Source organism: Rattus norvegicus, chromosome 18 (genome assembly GCF_036323735.1).
Source record: "Rattus norvegicus strain BN/NHsdMcwi chromosome 18, GRCr8, whole genome shotgun sequence".
In the NCBI taxonomy this organism is placed as follows: Eukaryota; Metazoa; Chordata; class Mammalia; order Rodentia; family Muridae; genus Rattus; species Rattus norvegicus.
The window spans coordinates 83,270,407-83,287,969 of record NC_086036.1 but is presented as its reverse complement, the minus strand read 5'-3'; the positions used below and the strand labels follow the sequence as shown (position 1 = coordinate 83,287,969).

At 38.0% G+C, this 17,563-nt stretch overlaps 1 long non-coding RNA gene across 1 annotated transcript in view; it reads left to right on the top strand.

Moving 5' to 3' along the window:
- Positions 1-17,054, top strand: part of LOC134483072 (uncharacterized) — a 39,230-nt gene extending 22,176 nt beyond the window's left edge. Inside the window, exons 3-4 of the long non-coding RNA XR_010059942.1 lie at positions 14,742-14,847; positions 16,025-17,054. This is a non-coding gene — a long non-coding RNA (uncharacterized LOC134483072). The remainder of the gene's footprint in view (positions 1-14,741; positions 14,848-16,024) is intronic.
- Positions 17,055-17,563: the final 509 nt, after the last annotated feature.

Below are 17,563 nucleotides of genomic sequence, written 5' to 3'. Positions count from 1 at the left end.
ATTGTTAGGTCTATTTGTCTTTGTAACAAGTTGAAAGACATTTTCAATTTAGGCATCAATCTTGTGCTTGGGCTAATGTGACTCTTTAGGAGACAGGGGATAGTGCAGATGCTGACTGAATCAAGTTCTGTGGCTCTTCAGAATGAGGCCAGACTGTGGCTCCCAGCAAATAAATTTAGGTAATTGCCTAGTGGCAGTGCTCCTGGGAAGCAGCCATCACTTTCTGGCGATCCTTCTCAGGTGACATCACTAGTTCTGGGACACAGAGCACAATTTCCTCTCCTCATGAGCTCTTGCAACACCCAATTACAAGGTGCTGATTATGGAGCAAACATTTCGCCTAAATCGACTATTCTAAAATTACCTAGAATATTGCAGCCAATATTATTTGGAGAGTATTTAAAAGGAAATGAGGTTAACTAACTTGATTAATTTCATAAATTAATTGCTCTACTGGAAAGAAAACAGCCTTGGTATCACTAATTTTTCTTATCATTTAGAAATATATTGGCCAATTATGATTCTGGGCAAGACCGAGTACTGGGAATTATATTTGCTTTAATGCCTGAAATAAGACAGAATGAGAAAACATGAGAACTATGCATTTTGAAATCCCCAACACATTAGACACAGTAACCTCTTCAAATCATCCATAAAGAAGACACGTTGAGAACTGCTAAAGCATAGGCACACAGGAGGGATTGTCTTCTACAGGGTCTACAGATCTTGCCAGATAATTTATATGTGTAAGCTAGTTACCAAAATACTTAGTACTTCAAAGTATTGGAAGGTCAGTGTGGACCTTAGAGCCAAGGTGCCAACAGGTTTTCCTTTCTTCTTGGTGCCCAGACCAAAGCTTATTTCAGTACTTTGCCACCTTCTAGAGATGACGTACATTCCTTGTGCCTGCTTCATTGCTACTATCTCCATAGACATTCTTCTATATGCCATTCCTTCAACCCCTTTTCTACCTTTAAGGACTCTTATCTTTACCCGACACAGTAAACCCAGCATAACATATAAACAAAAGACTATTTGTTTAAGAACAGTTGTTTTTCTTCCAGAGTACTGATATTATTGGCTGCATGATCCAGGATAGCCATGGTTTTATAGAAAAGGTCATGAGAATGGGAAACTTTTTGTGCTTATTACCATGATCCAAGCAGAGCAGAGGCATGCTGAGGTCCTCAAGTGTCACTGAATTGAGGAGATGACCTTGTAGTTAAACCTGGTTATTACTCCCAGCCTTATGGTCACAGAAATAAGACTTAGACTCAAAATATATTTATAAATATCTTGATATAGCTAGACTCTATTCTGAATTGATCATAACTAAAATAACCTAATTATTTTAACCTTCATTCTGCTACATGACTGGTTACCGGTGCTCAAGAGCCATATATCTGCCTCATGATCTCTTTTCAGGGACCCTCTTGCCTTTTATCTCCCACAATTCTTTCTCCTCCCAGATGCCCCACCTTTATTTCCTTCCTAAGCCATAGGTCATAGACTTTTCATTCCACAGGTGATGCATTCATATAATACACAAGATATTCTGTCCACAAGATGGAACTGAGTTTCTAAAAGGGAGTTATTTTAGATATCTTAGGAAAGAAATATATAGCAGATTGCTATACAGACCAGACCATAGTGTCCTCAGAGCCATCTGCCTGGAAAACAGACTGCTTGATGAATACCAATCAATTGAAAAGGTACTGATTTTGTGTCTCAAAAGTACAAGTCATATGGTACAATGTGCCATAGCACACATGGGAAGGAGATTTGTCTAGTTACACTACCAAAAATGCGGCAGTTTGAAATAATTAAGAGAATTTGTTAACAAACTCAGAATTATTTTTTATCATTCAGTAAGAACTTTTTTTCAGGAGAGACTTGAAATATCTATGCATCCCAAAAGGACACTGATAACAGAGATAATGATTCCTACCAAATTAAGCTTAGTGAATTGGCAAATGAATTGGGGTTGATTAAAAGAATGTGGGGGTAGGGTTACTGTACTTATGAAACATGGATGTGTCAAAGGTAGCCGCATCACCACAAAGTCCACAGCATCATGGATGGTGGAAGCTGTATCCAGGGAGACATATGAATGACTTGAGAGTGGGCTGGAAGAAACGATTTCTCTCCTAAACAATTGCTTACTGTTTCTATAATCTTCCAGAGGAGCCTTGTAAATTCCATTTGGAATTGTGATAAGTATTTCCATTTTTAACTCTCATGAGCTTCCCACTAAGGGAGAATGCTTCAATACATAGTAAACTGCTATATCCTATCTCTCTGATGATTAATAATGTGATGACATTGAAAAGATTACCTGTCAGAATCATATGACTCTTAATTACCTACATGCTAGAACAAGGTTCAAATGTTTATAGTGATAAAATTTTCTAGGGCCCAACAAGGAGATATTAAACGTGCCTGCCCTTCAATAAAAAACTACCAAGCATGGAAAGAATTAGAGCATGGTCCATAAAGACAACCCTTATCAATCATTTGACACTGAGCTAGGTTTGACCCATGTTATACGAAAGGACAAGTGCATTAAAAGTTTCACTAGGTTCTTTATATTGAAAATATGAACAGGGACGTAGGAAATATTAAAAAGTGAATTTTCAGACAACTAAACTCCAACTGCTAAGGGCTAAGGGAAATATACTGTATGAAGTTGAAATTGATACTATGCTAGATGTGTGAGAAGAAAAAATGACAGAGAGACTTCGCTGGACAGCAATAGATATTTTCAAATGAAACACCAAGAATAGGTGTGAAAAATGACCAGTGCATTGATAAACTTTAGAATAACAGGAAGGACACTAAAGGACATCAAAGTATAGTGTCAGAAATAGAGTATCAGGGAAATTTTGGGGGAAAAATTTCACCCAAGAATAAAAGTATAAATTTGGATATTAACAAGGCCCAATTAAACTGAAATATAAGAAATGAAAATTTACAATTTACACTGGAAAAAGTAATACCAGAACATATGATCAAGTTGGTTCCTGTAAGCTTAATGGAGGAGAAATAAAAATCTTATAGAAAAAGAGATACCAACTGAGAAGCAAAGACAGATAACCTAGTGATTTTTTGTACCAAACAAGGAGTATGAAATGATGTTTTAATTTTTGAAAGAAAATATAAATCACAGTGACATTTCTTTAAAGTAAACATTGACAATATTTTCCAAATATACTAAAATACTTCGGCACAAGTAGCCTGCTCCATGAGAAGTGATATGTAAAGCCTTTTAGGTAAATGGGAAATTATTCCTGTTTCAAAAATGGTTTCCCAATAATGAAGAACATTGTGATTATTGATTCTAATTGTCAATTTAGATCGAGAGCAATCGAAACAACCTTGGATCATGTGAGGGATTGTATAAATGTGTGTTCTGTGATTACTGTGATTAATTTAATTACAGTAATGGAGGCTGGAATACTGTTCACTATGGGTGGTACCATTCCATAGGTTTGTGTTCTGAATGGTATAAAACAATAAAAAAATAGCTGAACAACTATAAGCATGAATGTACGCATTTTCTTGCTGCTCATGACTTTATATTTAATTAGCCGCCTTAAGGTCCTGTCACCTTGACATCCTCACAATGTTGGGCCATGCCAGGGAGCTAAGATCTAAACTCTTTCCGCCTTAAGTTTCTTTTATTTGAGAATTTGACCATGGCAATAGGAAAAGGAAGCAAAACAGGCACCAGAAGAAAATGCCAAACATAAATATTTACATCATCTTTTAAAAGTTAATTGACTAAAGAAAGTGTTAACAATTCAGAATGCAACTTTTTATATAAAGATAAAATACTTGACAACAGTAATATAAAGATTGGAATAAGCCAAAACACTTTATTAAGATTCTTATATAACACATTAGCATAAATGCTTGAATGCACATTTGTTGGAGATATTTATAAAAATTAAGTCATAGAATCAACTTAGGCATCAGCTAACTGAAGAACAGATAAAGAAAAGGTGGAATTACTTTTATTCAGACATGAAGAATGATAACCTCTCTAGTAAAATGAGTGCCAATAGGAGAGTCATCATGCTACATGAATTAAGTAATTAATTATTGATTAATTTAATTAAAAATGAAACATTTTTGTTTGTTTTTTTTTCTGTCAGTTGTGTAAAAAAACAGTCATTCATTCATACATGGGATAAAAGTAGAAATGAAACCATATAGGAGAGAAAGGGAACTGATGGTACATTTAGGAGAAACATGGATCTAGGTATTCATGGGAGTATGTGGTCTAAGCACATTATAAACTTATATAAAATATTCTTAATGGTTATTTTATTTATTTACTTCTCAAGTGCTATCCCCTTTCTGGTTTCCACTCCGTAATCCCCTAATCCCATCTCCCATCCCTTTGCTCCCCCACCCAAGCCTCCACAGGACCAAGGACCACACCTCCCATTGATATCAGCCAGATAAGACAATCCTCTGCTACATATGCAGCTGGGCCATGGATCCATCCTTGTATACTCTCTGGTTGGTGGTTTAGTCCCTGGGAGCTCTGAGTGGTTAGTATTGTTGTTCATATGGAGTTGCAAGCTCCTTCAGCTCCTTCAGTCCTTCCCCTAACTCTTCCCTTGGGGTCCTATGGTTGGCTGTGAGTATCTGCATCTGTGTTCGTCAGGTGCTAACAGTATTTCTTCAGGCTCCTGCCAGCAAGAGATTCTTATCATCAGCAATAGTTTTGGGGTTTAGTGTCTTACAAAACTAAATACAATGTGCAATTAATATGCATAACAAAGTATATTGTATACTACATAATTGATGAAAGAGAGTGTGATAGGCTTTTTTGCCTTTTTTTCATTATGTATCAATGTACATAATTTTACTTTTAAACAGATATGTTGGCTTAGACTGGCAATTAGTAGCAGTACATCTCTTGTGCTGTAACAAGCTCATGGAATTCTTCGAAACTTAAGGACGGTATATCATGGGGCATACACCTGGCTTAAGGACATACAGGGAATGGAGCTGATAATCCTTGCTCAAACAACTATTTCTTTTTGTTTCACTTTCACTCTCTCTTCCCTTCTCACCCCTACCAGTCATATATACACAGCACATAACCTCTGATATTGATATGCAATCACTAGATTACTTGATGCTTTCTTATGCATATTACTTGTTCACATATACCTATTTTTTTTAATTAGACAACTTTTTACCACATTTTCCCTCTTTTGTTTCTTCCTTCCAAGTCCTCCAATGTATCCCTCCCTACTCTCCTTAAACCTTATTTCCTCTTAATGGGGAGCTGGGAATTGTAGGAGTAAGAGAGGATAGAGAGGATAAAGGACACCAGGAGAACACGGATCACCTAGACAGGACTTATGTGGATACAGATACTGAAGTGGGCAAAGTCTTCTTTTGCTTGGTGTTTTTTGAGAGACAGTGATGAAGGTATTTTTCTGACTCTTCATTCTTCTCTTGAAACATTCTTAGTTCTATTATGTTGCCTTGTACAGCCTTGACAAGAGGGTTTTGCGTTGTCCTATTGTATCTTGTTTTGTCCTGTCTGGGTGTTGTCTCTTAGAGGAATGCTCTTCTGAAGAGGAAACAGAGGGGAAGTATATGGGGGAAATGAGTGGTGGGAAGATAGGAGGAATGAGAAGAGGTTAAACTGTGGTGGAAATGTATTGCATTAGAGAAGAATCAATTCTTAATCAATTCTTTAAAAATTAAAAATAGGGTCCTGAACAATAACTATTTTATTATGTGTTCATTAATTACTAAATTATTTAATTTTAAATTCTATGTCTAATTTAATTTATCAAACACTAAAATAGAGTAGAAATAACCTTTATAAACATGGCTTTATTACTGATTCATATAAAGAGATATTTTTCTATAGATCATAAGACAGTGGCAAAGGATTTTCCATTTCTCATAACGGTGTAGACTTATTCAAAGAGATTGTTTTTATTAAGACCTGACTGAGCACACCAGGCTTATAAAGGAGGTGAATGAAGTCTTGCTTAGCTGCAACCCTCATTTATGTCTGCTCAACCAAAGTCTTCCCAGCAATGCTGAGAATGCTGCTGTTCATCTTAAAACTATTGTTTCCCATCCTCTCCTCTCCTCTTCTCTTCTCTCCTCTCCTCTCCTCTCCTCTCCTCTCCTCCAGCCTCCTATTCCTTCTCCTACCCTCCCTCCCCTCCCTTTCCCTCCCCTCCCCTTCAATTCTACAGTTCTTGCTTTGCTGTCTCCACTGAGGCAACTGACACAACAGAAATGGGCTGTAAGTAGATTAAGTGTTTTCACTTCATGTTCAAGTGAAATACTATGGACAAGAGAAGCATAAGACATAACTCAAAAGAGATGGAATGTGGAATTCAAGAAACATATGTAGACATGGAATACCTTTTATCATTTTATCAAAAAACAACATGCATATTTACAATTTCATGGAATCATTTTCATTTATAAGAGGTATTCCTTTGTTTCTCTGATGAAAATCACTAATTCTGCATAGGTACTGAATGAAATTACCAAGTTTTATTCATACATACTACCTGATGTGACATACTCAGTAATATTAGCAATATTGGGCTTGTCACCACTTTGGAAGCATGAAGGGGAATAAAGGTTGTTGTGTACAGATCACTAGGTCCCCACAGACTAATGAAGACCACCAGGAGTCTAACTTGTATGAAAAAAAACAAGAGTTTTTATTCAAGCTCGAGCTTGGACCCTCCAAACTTCCCAGCACAGTGGATGGTATGGAAGGTCCTGAACTGGTAAAAGCCTCACCTATTTATCATGCTAGCAGGGGGAAAGACTTTCCAACTTGGCAATTAGATGATTGCTTGGCATTTGCTTGGCACATTTCTACTGGCTAGTGATGATTTCAGCTTGGTGTGAATAATAGTTGCTAGCTTTAGACTTAAGGCACTTTCCTCTTAAATAGTGCTTGTTTCTAGGAGTGGAGTAGCTATTTGCTCTGGGAATTGTGATTGTTACCAGGATGATATGGGTCCTGGAACAAGTTGGTGTTATTCCAGTAGCTAAGTTCATTCAGAGGGCAAGTTAATCATAAAACAGCATCTGAAAGCAAAGTGGAGTTTTCAATGTTAAGCTGGGCCCTTCATGCTGGGTTTTTTCAGGTGAGTTCTGAGGTTCATTCATCTCAATTCAACAATTCTGTATGAGTGACATTGGCAATCATTTCCCTTAGTATTTCCAGAGCGGCGGCTTTCTCCTAGATCCCACTTTCAATGCACAGCTAATGTATATGCTTTTATACATGCTTCCAAATCCAACCTCTTAGCAATATTTTTTTCTTTTTCCACTGACAATATAATTTTATCACATCTTTCAAATCCTAAGACACATTTTTGTTCTAAAATCTTAAAAATTTATCGTCACAGTTATAATCTTTGGTGAGCAACTCCTACTTTCAGTCTCTAAAGAAAAATCCTCCTCCATGGTTCATTATTTTGCCTAACTTGACATATCAGTTAATTCATTCACTTAGAAGATTATTGACTCAGCCCATGCATTCAAAATGTTTGCTTTTTCCTGGAACGGTACATTGTTGTCATCATGCCTCATACTTGTCAAAAGCCATACCAAGCAAGTGAATGAGCCTCAATTAAAATATTCCCAATCTCTCACACAAACTATCAAGCGTAATTTTAGGTTTTGGTTTATCACACACGATACATAAAGCATTTGCATTGGCTTGATTCACACTCCTCTGAATACATCCTTGTAAGACATATTACTATGCATTTAAAATTCTCTCAATGTGAAAGTAATGGATGCAAACAGCATGAATATAATGCCCCAGTCTCAGTTGTGGGAGATATTTCATTTTAATGCAATTTCTTTCCCTTCAAGATACTATGATTGAAAATAAAATGAGTGGGTGACAGGTGTTTCTCCCTTTTTCCTCACAGGCTTCTTTGCCACTCCAGCTGAGAGATCTCATAAAAGTGTCAGCTCTCCACTGGCAAAGCACACTGCACCTGCTTACTGTGTGCTTAGTGACTAAGAACATTTAGACATATATAGCTGTATTCCAAATCACAAGAATTGATAAAATGCAGCTCAAAGACCATATTGCATCCATAATGCACTTTAAGATGCAATGTTTTCTTTCCCAGTCTAAATATGTGAGGGCGATTTCTTTTTCTATTCAACTAAATCATGGCCACTTCAGTGTTCCCTGGAATTTGGAAGGTGGTGTTGAAAGCACGGAAATAAGACCCATGCACTTAAGCAGACAGCACAAGTCTCCTTAAGCTACTCCAGTTTGTGAACCTTGTCCCAGAATATGCTAAGCCAGCCAAACTTCCGTTCTCCATTGAGGATTTGTGGAAGTTAATAATCTGTCAATTTGTGTAATTTCCACTGGTGATGTAAAAAGCCGTAAGTGGTGGCAGAAAGCAACATTACTCCACTGATGTATGCAAATGGAGCTCGGCTATACCCTTGCTTCTCATGAAAATTTTATTCCTTTTCCATTTGAATATTGTTTGTCTCACCATGGCTTACCTTCATGTAACAGAGGTGCTGATCAATTTATCAGACTCAAATAACTTGCCATCTGACCTTCAGAAGAAATATCTGTAATAATTCATGTAAATATATGAAACAAAATGGAAAAAATGACGTGTGCTTAATAAATTCTACTTTAAAACTTTTAAATACATACTTTTGCCAGTATTTTACATTTCAGCTGTTTTTTTCCTCCAAATTTCATTGGAAACTTTGCTCCTTGAAGGCTGTCATCCAGTTTCTGAGATGTTCTGAATGCCTTGTGGTCTCTCCTTGTATTATTCTTGAGAGTCAGGAGTGTGACTTTTGTGAGTTTTCTTTTCCCGTTGCCTTCTTGTTTTATTGTCTAATGAATGTCAAGTCAGTACCTTCACGTAGACATGCCCACTAATTTCCAAAGCAGAGAACACAGATGTCAGAGACTGCACAGACTAAATGCAAGAGTAAATGGAGAAGGGCCTGACAGAACAGCCTTGCTGTGTGATGGGCCATGTGCTGGTTAGTACTTTAGTGAAGTGACAGACTCCTGGAGTGTCCAAGTTCTATATAATAATGAAAGAATATTTATAACCACCTAGAGATTTATGGAACTTTATCAGTTGTCTATGGAAAAATACATCAAGATTAATTTACTTTTCTGCAATTCATTTTATCTTCATATGAAACAAAATTCTATTCATCCAACAATTACAAAATACATTGTTTCATGTAATTAGTAATATTTCATCAAATTATACTTCAGTAATAATAGGATTATTTTGTTATAAGTACTATAATCAGTTTAATTTACATCTGCAAATATGAAGCTCAAAGATAATAAGTCAATATTGATTATAGGTATATGGTCCATCAATTAAAATTCAGATTATTTATACTTTTATTTGTATATATTTTATTTGAAAAGAAAATTCATGACTCACTATAGAACTCATTACTACTTTCAAAATTATTCACTTTCTTTTTGAAAATAACAAACAACTCAAGAGAACTATCAGCCCAATATTACCAGCCATTATTTTTAAGCAAGTCTATGGTGAGGTGCATATAAGAACTTGATACCATATAAAGTGAAAGACACAATATTTGTATGTTGAATGTGTGGTAAAATTTTCATATAGGCTATGTTAATATGAAGATCAAAGTTGAGTATACTACAAGTAGTACGTAGTTTTTGGCGATTAAGATTAGCAGAGAGCTTGTGAACTTTTTACTTGACTACATCAAGAAAACATAGACAAATTACTTGAAAATTCTCATACCCATGTTTAAAAGGAAAATTATGCCACTACCATAGTTTTTAAAATATGATTTGAGTTTCCATTCAACTAAAAAGAAAGGACAGACATAAACTTGTGTTCATTAATGGAATTTGTTTTAATCACCTTTCACTTAAGGCACAAAAATTCAGTGGCCATTTGCACAAGCATAGTTACATTTTTTTTCTGATAATGACTTATTTTTCATATCTTTCCTGGAATTTCTTTTATGTATTGGCAAAGGCAATATATACTCCTGTCATTTACATTTTAGTTGCTGACATTTCTGTTTATCTCTCGTGGTTTCTTAATCTTGATGACTCAATAAAGAGTTGTCATACTGAGAACATAATAGTTTGTAACTGTACATTTTGGGCTACTTTAGTGGGTTCATTATCTACCACCCCTCTCATCCTTATTCCAACTTGATCCCTTCCAACCCCCAACATTAGGTAGGAGAAAAAGAAGGTTAGAGGGAAAAGTGAGCATAGGACTCTTTAGACTATTTCCTAATGATAAGCGTCACTCAGTTCCTTGGGGAAAGTTCAATTTTTGTTGTCAGGATATCCAATTTCTTCTTCTTGTCCTTTTTTTTTTCAACATTTTATTTTTATTGTGCTAGATCATACCATATTTTTTGGTTTTTTTAATTAGATATTTTATGCATTTGCATTTCAAATGTTATCCCCATTTCTGGTTTTCCCCTTCTCCCATGCCCCCACCCGCTACCTCTAAGAGGATGCTCCCCCTCCCACACACCCACTCCCACATCAACACCCTGACATTACCTTACAAAGGGGAAATGCACCTTCACAAGACCAAGGGCTTCTCCTCCTATTGATGCCAGACAATGCCACCCTCTGCTACATATGCAGCTGGAGCCATGGGTCCCTCCATGTTTACTCTCTGGTTGTTGGTTTAATCCCTGGGAGCTCTGGGGAGTCTGGTAGGTTAATATTGTCCTTCTTCCTATGGGGTTGCAAACCCCTTCAGCTCCTTCAGTCCTTTCTCTAACTCCTTCACTGGGGACCCTGTTCTCAGTCCAATGTTTGGCTGCGAACATCCTCATCTTTATCAGTAGGCTCTGGCAGAGCCTCTCAGGAGACATCCATATCAGGTTCCTGTCAGCAAGCACTTCTTGGCATCAGCAATAGTGGCTGGGTTTGGTGACTACAGATGGGATGGATCACCAGGTGGGCCAGTCTCTGCATGACCTTTTCTTCAGTCTCTGCTCCACTCTTTGTCTGTATTTCCTCCTGTGAACACTTTGTTCTCCCTTCTAAGAAGGATTGAAGCACCCACATTTTGGTCTTCCTTCTTCTTGAGCTTCATATGATCTGTGAATTGTATCTTGGGTATTCTGAGCTTTTGGGCTAATATCTACCTTATCAGTGAGTGCATACCATGTATGTTCTTTTGAGACTGGGCTACCTCACTCAGAATGATATTTTCTAGTTCCATACATTTGCCTAAAAATTTCATGAAGTCATTGTTTCTTTATTCATGGCCACTTGACAAATCACAGCAGCAGGAACCAGGAGCACCAAGAAGAGTAGCAGCCTCCACAGACACTCACAGACCTCTCAAATTTATGCCTTCTCAAGAGCTCCCAGAATTCCAAACATAAAGTATCTGCAACTGGCAAAAGTCACTCCCCTCCAAGGGCATGAGAAAAATAACAGATGTGAACAATCTGAAGCATCCCCATGTCCTTCACTGAGGATTAAAACAGAAGCATATTCGCATAACATAAACTGGACTTTTTTAAGAGACCAAAATTCTTCCTACAGTAGTGTATCGTTGTTTTGACTTTTGTTTAACATTTTAAAATGCTTATCTCTGTGGCTAAAGAGATGCTTCAACAGGAAAGTATCCATATTGCTTTTGTAGTTCAAGTCCCAGCACTCAAGTCAGATGGCTAACAAATGCCTTTAATTCAAGCTCAATGTGCTCCAATGTTCTCTTCTGGTTTCTGTGAGCACCTGCTCTCTTCCACAATTGTGGATACTCTCTCTCTCTCTCTCTCTCTCTCTCTCTCTCTCTCTCTCTCTCTCTCTCTCACACACACACACACACACACACACACACACACACACACACACACACACTATTGATAAAATAAGGCTTAAAATATTAATTTCTTGGCTACGCTATAATTTTGTTTTTAAGGCTGATCAAGCTTAGGATAACATACATCCACAGAAATAGGAAGAATAATTATTCAATGGTGTTTCAGTAGCAAAAAGACTGAAATTTTAATTTCATAGTTTCAGCATTCTAGCACTTTCTCACCACCCATTTGGCCTTACCATCTATTAATAATTTGTTTCTGTATGAAGTGTTACTTTTAATTGGTTAAACCTTACATAACTTCTAATCTATCAAATGGTATGTAAAACCTTAAATTGGGCAGAAGAATTCATTTATGAGCTAGAATAATTACATCTTAGATTGCACTAAATCAGAAACTTGAATAATCTTTCCCTGTAGACACGTAAAGTTCTGATATATCGAAAATGACAATAGTGTTCTGACACTAAAGCTTAATAAATAAAAAAAAGTCAATATTTTTATTGGATATTTTATTTATTTACATTTCAAATGTTATCCCATTTCCAGGTTTCCTCTCTGGAAGCCCCCTACTCTGACTCTTCTCCCCCTGTTTATATGTGGGTGCTCACATACACACACCTACCCTCTCCCCATTTCCCGTCCTGGCATTTCCCTACATTGGGTCATCAAGCCTTCACAGGACCAAGAACCTCTCCTCCCACTGATGTCCAACAAGGCCATCCTCTGCTACATATGCGGCTGGAGCCATGGGCCACTTCCATGTGTACTTTTTGCTCGGTGTTTTACTTCTTGGAAGCTTTGGGGGTTGGGGTCTGGTTGGTTAATATTGTTGTTCTTCCTATGAGATTGCAAACCCTTTCAGCTCCTTCAATCCTTTCTCTAACTCCTCCAACAGGGACCTGGTCTCAGTCCAATGGTTGGCTACAAGCATTCACCTCTGCATTTGTTAGACTCTAGCAGATCCTCTCTGGAGACAGCTATATCAGGCTTCTGTCATCAAGCACTTCTTGGAGTCAGCAATAGTGTCAGGGTTTGGTGTGTGTAGACAGGATGGATCCCCAGGTGGGGCAGCCTCTGGATGGCCTTTCTTTCATTCTCTGCTCCACACCTTGTTGTATTTCCTCCCTTGAGTATTTTGTTCCCTCTTGTAAGAAGAACTGAGGCATTCATACTTTGGACTTCCTTCTTCTTGAGCTTCATATGGTATGTGAAATATATCTTGGGTATTCTGAGGTTTTGGGCTAATATCTACTTATCAGTGAGTGCATAACAGGTGTATGCTTTTGTGACTGGGTTACTTCACTCAGGATGATATTTTCTAATTCCATCCATTTGCCTAAGTATTTCATAAAGTTAATGTTTTAATAGCTGAGTAGTACTCCATTGTGTATATGTACCACATTTTCTGTATCCATTCCTCTGTTGAAGGACATCTGGGTCCTTTCCAGCTCCTGGCTATTATAAATAAGGCTGCAATGAACATAGTGGAGCATGTGTCCTTGTTATATGTTGGGGCATCTTTTGGGTATATGCCCAGAAGTTGTATAGGTGTGTTTTCAGGTAGTACTATGGACAATTTCCTGAAGAATCACCAGACTGATTTCCAGAATGCTTGTACCAGCTCATAATCCCACCAATAATGGAGGAGTAGTCATCTTTCTCCACATCATACCCAGCATTTGCTGTCTTCTAAGCTTTTGATCTTAGCCATTCTGACTGGTATGAGGTGGAATCTCAGGGTTGTTTTGATTTGCATTCCTGTGATGGCTAATGATACAAAGAACTCAAGAAGTTAGAACCCCAGAGAACCAAATAACCCTTAAAAATAGTGCACAGAGCTAACTAAACAAAGAATTCTCAACTTAGGAATACTGAAAGGATGAAAAGCACCTAAAAAAATAGTGAAATTTTTATTGACATATAAATTTCCTAGTTGTAAGTTCATAGGTTGGCAGACCAATTTGTTCCAGATGAGGGCAGTACTCTCCTCAGGACACCTTAATTATATCAGGAGAGGACACTTTTTAGACCAAAAAATATGCTAAAATATAAATTCATTGATATTTTATGCTTTGTCATTTTGCAGTAGGTACAATATACTATCACACTGTAGTTAAGGCTCATAATAAAATGATGACAGCCTCATTTTGGAATTTGATCTTCAATATTTAAATATTCTAAGCCATATTTGCATAACAGAATAATATAAATAGAGGCAATCTTTTGCCTTGATTAACACTATAGATTTCCCTGCCTTAGCTTAGGAAACAAATGTTTGATTTTTATGTCATTTATTTAATAATCATGACAATATAATTAATTTCCCTTAGTAAGCATAGCAAAAGCAGTGTTTATAGAGGCTCAATGAAAATGGGTTAACCCTACTTAAGGCTTTTAGGATTATTTTATGGTAAGTAATCAGTAATTTGTGTAACATATTTCCTGACAACACATGCAATATATGTAATTAAGAATGCACCAGAGAAGGAATCCAATGACACTGGTTGTAAAAGCATTCATATACTTTGAGCAGAACATTGTGGAATATATAACATACTGGTATTGAAAAAGTGTGATTTCCCTTCAGAAATATTAGGAAGCAAACTTGTAGTTGTTCACAATCACCTTACTTTTCCTTGTGTAACCTGTTGTTCTTGGTATGCAGATTAGATACTTCTCTCATTGCTGTAAACAAAATGTCTAACAAAGTCATTAAAGGACAGATGGTTTTTTCTTCACAGTTCCAACATAGAGGCCACCATGGCAGGGGGGAAACCATGGTAGGTGAAAGCTGGGACAGTTGGTAACATTATATCCATTAAGAGGAAGCAGAAAGTTGCAAACAGATGTTTTCTTTCTTTGCAGTTGGCTACATTGTATCCATCCTCAGGAAGCAGAGACATGCCTACTGATGTCTTCTTTCATTTAACACAGGACTTCAGACAGTGGGACTGAGCCATTCACAGGCAGGGTGAGTCTTCTGTGCTAAATCAAGCCTTACTGGAAACATACCCAGAAGTATTTGAAATAATTCACAAAACTCTTTAAATCACTTCAAATGAAAATGAAGATTAACCACCACCACCACCATCACACACACACACACACACACACACACACACACACACACACAAACACACATACAGAGAGAGAGAGAGAGAGAGAGAGAGAGAGAGAGAGAGAGAGGAAGGAAATAAACAGACCAACACCAAAGAACAATATGGGGTTTCATGTTAAAAATAAAAGTTTACCACACCATGAGATATTTTATATGAAATGGACCCAGACAAATTGTGATCCAGTTATGTACTCTATGAAATAACGTTGTCTACTTTTGTGCTGGGGTTGAAGGTGGTGAACAATGTGGCCTCTGCTTATTTATACAAAATGAAGTGTGTGACATTACACTATCCCAGGAAATTTTCGGGGACTTTGACAATGATTTAGTCATGAGATGCTTAAGCAAGCATTCTCCCCTTCTGATCTGCCTCTGCAATTCTGTACTTTAAAGATTCTTACAGGGCTAAAGTCGAAAAAATGATGTTGCATACACAATTTCTGTTTGTAATTATTTGGCTATTTATTATTTTTGCTATAGCTTTGAAAAGTCCTATGACACAAAGTGACGTACGGCAGGAAAAAGTTTATTTTTAATTTGAAGTGGGAACTCATCATTGACAGAAATTACTGTAGAAATTTGAAGCAGAAATCACAGAGAAGCAATACTTGTTAGCTGTCTGGCTCATGGTTAGCTAGCATTCTTTTTCCCCCCTTTTAATTGGATATTTTATTTATTTACATTGCAAACATTATTACCTTTCCTGCTTCCCCTCTGGAAACCCCTATCCCATCCCCCCTCTCCCCTGCTTCTGATGTGGTCCACACTACCTGCCTGCAAGGGGCTGGGATCCTCTACATAAACAATCAAGATTATCCTTCACAGGTGCGGATGATATCATCGAGATGCTAAAGACATTTACTCAGTCTCAATTCTTGGTCAGGTTAGTCTAAGCTGGACTTCTCTGGAAAGTCTGTCACTGGCAACTTATCAGCCTCTGCTGTGAGAAACCAAAAGAATAGCAGCAAAACCAGGGTGACTTAAATGATATGTCTCATCTTATGTTGTATTTTTTTCCTGTTCAAAACAGCAGCAGCAGCAGCAGCAGCAGCAGCAACAACAACAACAACAACAAAAACAACAACAACAACGACAACAACAACAACAGGTTGCTAGATCTGCGGTCCATACCACTGGACATGCTGTTTGGGCAAGTGGAATACTAGGAGTGCTTGACTGCGTCTCCAGCAGCCATTAGGTGCTGGGCTTTAGGGAAGTGCCAAGACCATACCTCAGAGGGTGGGAGAACACAGTCTAAGATGTAGCAAGCTGAAGCTGGGGTTCCCTGACTCCAGGGCATCCAGTCACCACTGGGGTGCTGCACAGAGGAGAAGGGAACATAGAATTAGGAGTCCACCCCCAGAGTTGAGGCCAGACCAGGTGCTCCCAAACTCCTGGAAATCCAGGCATAGCTGAGTCACTGAGTTGTGAGGAGAAGGGAGCAGAGTCAGGGCCTTGGGTTGAGCTTGGTGGAGGTTGTCTGGTAGCACAGAGGCCATCTACTGGAGATGGAGACGTACGCAGCAGCTCTGTAGGCAAAGGCCTTCTCCATGCTCCCCATGGTTTCAATGGAAGAGACAGTTCATGTTTATACATACCGTTTATTGACTGTTCATCGTGGAAAATGAAGGCATACCAACCTCTCAGGATGGACCAGAGAATAAACACCTTTTGCAGGGAGGAATGTCTGCATATGGCCTAAACCCTAAGGATCTCTCCATACTTCATTAGCACGGAGAACTCTGTCCTGGGGCCTGTGTGACCACAGGTCAGTTTCCTTTTGTAGGAAGTGTGGCACGAGTTCCAGGCCAGGTGTCAAGCTGGGAGCAGGGAGATGCCTGCCATCTCAGGTGGGTACCTGGGTACTATGGTTTCAGACCTGCTCTACCTTACAAGTTTCCTGTCCTTGAATACTCTCCTAAAGCTGGACTCCTCAGCACTTGAACAACTACATTCAGAAATCTGTAATTACGGTACAGGGGTACAGAGAGACCCCGAGTGCCACAGACGGCTCATAGCTAATGATTGAGCCGGGGATGTAGGAAAACACATCCTCTCTTAAGAGCTTACATGCTACTGTGTTTATTTAGCTGTTTCTAAATTCACTGTATTTTTATGTTACTTTTCACTTTCAAATTACTTGTGAATTATATGTTTGAAAACTGTTGTGGTTGTAATCTTATTCATTGTCTTTATATTTTTTTAGATGAAACTTTATTCTATTGTTCGTTTCTGTATGCTTTTTTCTGATATATTTAGAGGGGAGAAAGTAACAAATATAGAATATCTTCATTTGTTTTGTGGATGTCATTCAGAAGGAGCTGCAGCGGTCAAGTGAGCTTCCTGGAAATAGCCCACCATTTTACACACCTGCAGTAGGTTTACCTGGAGAGGCACAGCCCCAGGATTGTTCTTTGTTACTCATTTGCCTTCTCATGTTTGTCATTGCTGTATTCATCATATATCTGGCATAGTGTTGTTGGGCATGGGGAGACTCTCAGTACCTATAGCCTGATGTGTTTAGCTCCTGGGCAATAGCCCACTCTATCAGGCAATTTTCCTGCAGATC